This window comes from Ambystoma mexicanum, chromosome 4q (genome assembly GCF_040938575.1).
Source record: "Ambystoma mexicanum isolate Mex_15411 chromosome 4q, UKY_AmexF1_1, whole genome shotgun sequence".
NCBI classification, from domain to species: Eukaryota; Metazoa; Chordata; class Amphibia; order Caudata; family Ambystomatidae; genus Ambystoma; species Ambystoma mexicanum.
Genome location: NC_090928.1, coordinates 325,933,042 through 325,938,506, shown reverse-complemented (window position 1 = coordinate 325,938,506; position 5,465 = coordinate 325,933,042). Strand labels below are relative to the sequence as shown.

Below are 5,465 nucleotides of genomic sequence, written 5' to 3'. Positions count from 1 at the left end.
GAAAGGAGGTGCTAGGCAGGGGTTGTTGAGAAAGGGACGTATATTGTCTGCTGTAAGTTTTTTGGCACTTCTGGCTAGCTTGGCCGGTGCAGGTATAGGTGGTTTGGAGTACAAGGATATGGGGATGCAGAATTGAAGGCAGTTGTGATCAGACCATGGAAGGGCTGTGTTGGAGTTGAGGGTGGAACCACAGTTGTGATCTGCTACCCAATCTAAGATACAGCCTTTATTATGGGTCGGGGCAGTAACTATCTGAGTGAATCCTAGATCTGTGAGGTTTCTGGTGAGAGTGGTAGCTGCTTTGTCGAGTTTATCATTGTATCCAAGGTTTAGGTCTCCTAGAAGCAGCGTTTTGGAAGTTTGTTTGATATTTTTTCCAAGGAGATGGTTGACTATGCCTGTGAAGTTATTGACAGGGCCTGGAGGTCTATATGACATGAATGTTTACAGTATCTTTAGGGGAGAGGGTGAGTTTGGCTGAAAGGATGTCAGTGGTGTCTTCCCCGGTGGTGGGAGTCTGTCTTAAGGCTAGGGTGTCTTTAAAAATTAGTGCGACCCCACCTCCCGTTTTAGCTAATCTGTCCTGTCTTAAGATCGAGTAACCTGACTGTACAGCTAGGCTGATAGTAGGGCCAGAGGCAGAATGCAACCATGTTTCTGTTATGGCTAACATATCTAAGTCTTGGCTGGTAATAATATCATTGACTTCTAAAGCATGGGCGTTGAGTGAGCGAACATTTAATAGAGCACATTTAAGGTGTTGGAGCTTTTTTGATTGTGGTGGCTTGAGGTCGGTAATTGGAATGAGCTTTTTGGTAGTGTGAGTAGGCTTATTAGTCATGTGAGGTCTGGGAGGAGCGAGCGTCGGAGCCCTGTTTAGGTGCTTGTGGGTAATAGTGTATGGCGGGCGGCAGGTCTTAGCGTGAGTGCGTGAACCTAGGCGTGAGTTCCTATGTTTGCCTGCATGGGTGTGGAGAGGAATGCTAAAGGGAATGTGTGTGTTCTGAGTCTGTGCTGCCCGAGTATGATCTCGGGCATTTTAGGGGGAGTAGCGTGTGTGGTGGTGTGCCTTAGTTCCATGATATGGCTGTTGGGTTGCTCTATGGGCACGAGGTAGGCAATACTACTAGTAAGATGTAGACTAAACCTATGAGGATGTACAGTGTGTGGGCGGTGTACATATTGAGATAGGACAGCGGGAGCTGGGATGCTATGTGGGTTAGACAACACAATAGCACAGTGGTCTCTAAGCGACCATAAGGCACAACACAATATCACAGTGGTCTCTAAGCGACCAAAGGCACAACACATAGCGCGAGTAGTGTGGATATCAACTACACATATGGGCTAAATGCATATATCAGATGGCCAGGCATATAGGTGCTAAATGCAGTTATCAAATGGCAAGGCACATATGGGCTGAATGCAGTTATCAGATGACAAGGCACATATGGGCTAGATACATTTATCAAATGGCAAGGCACATATGGGCTAGATACAGTTATCAGATGACAAGGCACATATGGGCTGAATGCAGTTATCAGATGGCAAGGCACATATGGGCTGAATGCAGTTATCAGATGGCAAGGCACATATGGGATGAATGCAGCTATCAAATGGAAAGGCACATATGGGCTAGATACAGTTATCAGATGACAAGGCACATATGGGCTGAATGCAGTTATCAGATGGCAAGGCACATATGGGCTGAATGCAGTTATCAGATGGCAAGGCACATATGGGCTGAATGCAGCTATCAAATGGAAAGGCACATATGGGCTGAATGCAATTATCAGATGGCAAGGCACATATGGGCTGAATGCAGCTATCAAATGGCAAGGCACATATGGGCTAAATGCAGTTATTAAATGGCAAGGCACATATGGGCTAAATGCAGTTATTAAATGGCAAGGCACATATGGGCTAAATGCAGTTATTAAATGGCAAGGCACATATGGGCTAAATGCAGTTATTAGATGGCTATGCACGTGTGGGCAAGATGCAATTATCTGGTGGCAAGGCACATATATACAAGGGGCACATTAGGCTACTCAGGGCCTGCAAAATATGCTGGTATACGTATGCAGCTCAGGGCAGATACGATATGAGTCAGCTGGGTGGCCAGGCAGGATCAGGGTAAATGGCGCTAGGCAGAAGGTGCAAAGTTAGCAGGTTAGCCAGTACTGACGTACCTGTTGTGGTATGAGTACTTGCCAGGGTCCATACTGGGCTGATGATCCTACAGGCTGGGGAGAGTGCAGAGCTGCAAGGGTTCGATTAGGCAATAATGCTACCGGTGTTGGGGATTTGCGAGGCTCAACCTTGTTGTGCAGCACAATTAGCTACTTTCTTTCGTTGCCTTCTCCCGTGGGTCGGCGCTCACCTGGGCGTAGGCGGCCATCTTGGAGGGGACTGCGCTTTGTGTGTGATCGTTATAACGCAGGGGGCGCGCAACTTCACAGCTCTATTGGTGTAGGCAATCTCCAGTACTTGTGGGCAATAGTTGAATGTGAGCGAGTGAATAGTTAAGGGGATTCGACTCGTACGTATAGCCAGGAGCTTACCTTACAGGCCAGCATAGAGAAGGATGAAAGGATGTTGCTCCTGCTTCACTGGTTTGCTCTGTCGTAGCTACGGCCCCTCTTAGGTGCAGATCAGAGAGTAGAGAATGGAACTCGGCGAGTTTGGACCAGGTCGCAAACCCTACGCGGAACAGGCGCTGAACAGGCCTTTGTATGGCCTTAGTATGCGCCGCCGGCGTATCCGCCTGCCGGCGGATCTTTTGGTCCAAAAATGCTGGATTTGCGAGGATCAGCCTTGTTGTGGCGCCGCGAAGCGCCCGGCATGCGGGGGTCAGGCAGGGTGGTGAGACAAGGTCAGGCAGGCCTTGCCTTGTGCATCAGGTGTTGCGCTACAGCGAACAGCTGTTTCTCCAGGCTTCTACGGTGGGGAAGGGCTCCGGCCCTCTTCCCATGGCGTGGGGGACGAAGTATGGAAGCTTCCACTTATGGCCGTAGCACTTGAAGGCCGACCACGCCCTGGCGGCCTTGGTGAGGACTTCCCTGCAGTCCGCTGCTAACTCATTAGCTCCAAACTTTAAGGCTGCAGGAGCATAGCATTCAAGTTCAGCGATCCTGGGTCGTGATGAAGGATGGCGCCTCCCTCTCTGGTGAGAAGATCCGGAACCACCAGCAACTTGACTGCAGGTGCCACTGACAGGTTGAGAAGGTCCGGGATACAGGAAAGAATGCAGGAAGAATTGAGTGATCCAAAAGTAACAACAAGTTGCAACAGTTACACGACTAAGGGAAACAATGTTTCCCAGTACTGATAGCCTGAAGGACATACCAGTTTCCCCATAACATGTGAGCAAAGGCCAGTGCAGTGAAGCTTAAGGCCTCACTGTACTGCAAAAAGTACAGGTCAGATTAAAAAATAGAAGCAAAAAGTTTAGGGGTTGCATAAAGATGGAAGGAAAGGTGCAGTAAAGAGAATCTTTCCTAACACTGACGAAGCTCCCACTCATGGCAGGAGCGGAGTTCCCTGCTGAGGGAGTTTACGATGGTGTTCTCGACTCCCGCCAGGTGAAGAGGGGCGAGGAACATCCCCTTTCCAACGGCCCAGTGCCACAAGTCCTGGTCCTCATTGGAGAGCGCTGGGAATCAAGTGCCTGCAGTTTCCTGATGTAGAACATGGTGGTGCCATTGTCCGCTAAGATCCTCACCACCTTGCCTTTCAGAGATGGTAGGAATGACTTGAGGGCCCAGAACACCACCCGTAGCTCGAGGATGTTGATATGGAGGTTATCAAAAATTGTTTGAGCAATGGGGGGGTCCTCTTTTTTTTGGAGGGGGGCTGTGGTGTGTGGAGTGAACATAAACAGCAAAGTAGCAAAGAACCACTAACTACCCACCTCAACCACACATCGGATGTAGGTAGACTACTCGACAGATGTTCAATATCATCAAATTACGTGTCCTACTAAAGGCATGATATCAAAAACGTATTTTAATTCATATATCACAAAACATATGAATCATACAAAAACACATAAAACACTGGAAGTTACAAGCTTTAATTGAAGAATGACACAGAGGAAAAGAAAAATGAGAAAATCACTTTCGGCTGTTTCTGTATCAAATGCAGATATGACTAATGTGCATTTATAGTTACGTGATGTTAGGAACAGTGACTTGAGCCATGTATATATTTTTTAAACAAAACATGGGTTATCAACGTCAACACTGAGATGCATTTCTGGGACAAGACACAGCACTTCAATGAACTGAATTTTGCTAGTGATGTACCAAGACCCGTCTTCAGGACGCGAGTAATTAGTGAAGAAGGTCCACTATGCTCAATGTACAGAGACCTGTACATAGCCGTCAGGACCTAAAAACAATAAAAAGAGCTCAATTAAGAGATCGTATGGAATGCCTTATATGTAGTCACATAGTGCTTGACGCACTGTGAAAGAAGAGTAGGGATCCTACTAACCTTTTATTCATTTCTTTAAAGTGTGGAGGGAGAAGCAGTTTAAACATTAGTAAGCACGATCGCATGAGTTCAGCATCTGAATGAATCCATAACTACAAATAAACAAAATGGACAAAGTACACATGGATGTTAATTCAATCTATTTCCATATGTCCAAAGTCTGAAATTAATCAATCTTCATAGTGTATTTCAATTACTGTTTCTGGTAGATGAATTAGACAGAATCCCTTCTACTGGTAGATTAGAGGAATCCTATTCCTTGTGGGAAAGGTGGTATAAACTACATCAACCATGATGCATCAGTAACTCCTAAGGGAGCGCAAAAAAGACATAATATATACTGTCATAATTCACTCGTTATGGACACGAGGTGGCAAACAGATAGTGTCCATGTCGCATATCACTTACTTGATGTCCGCTTGTCAATGTGTGCGCGTTGCGGAAAGAAGTCAGACAATGTATGCGTAAGTAGACTTCTTAATACACCACTGGAGCCGGTGTTACGCCCGATACGTGCAAACCTGCACGAAAGATGTAACAATCATCAGGGCTTCCCGTCTAGTGAATAACAAAGAAGAAAAGGTGAAATGCCCAGGCGTAGCTAATGGGACCGGCCTCTTACCTCCAAAGCCCGCCATTAGTACTCAAATCCCAAACGGTGTGTAAAAATCTAAAAAGGACTGTGCATGCAAACAACGTTGTTTTTAGTGGCCAGCTGTCCTATGACCATGTCCGGGATTGTGTGCCAATAGCGAAGACGGACCATTAGGTGTAGATTTCGCCCATTAGTAGTGAACCTTACTGGATCTGTGAAACAACACGGTCACCATTTTGGAAAGGTGTGTTGTGTCCGTCCGTCCCATATAAGGCTATAGAGTAATCTATCAATCAGTTACCTAGAACTGGGCTATATCTGGTGTCTTTTGCCCTCATGTGTGTGCAAAAAGTAAATAAACGAATGTGATCGT

The 5,465-nt window shown here is 46.5% G+C and overlaps 1 long non-coding RNA gene across 1 annotated transcript; it reads right to left on the bottom strand.

Moving 5' to 3' along the window:
- Nucleotides 1–4,048: 4,048 nt before the first annotated feature.
- On the bottom strand, nucleotides 4,049–5,188 carry LOC138468515 (uncharacterized). The gene is made up of 4 exons (XR_011268295.1): nucleotides 5,120–5,188; nucleotides 4,906–5,018; nucleotides 4,498–4,589; nucleotides 4,049–4,392 (listed from the first exon to the last, which is right to left on the bottom strand). It is a non-coding gene; the product is annotated as an uncharacterized lncRNA (long non-coding RNA).
- Nucleotides 5,189–5,465: the final 277 nt, after the last annotated feature.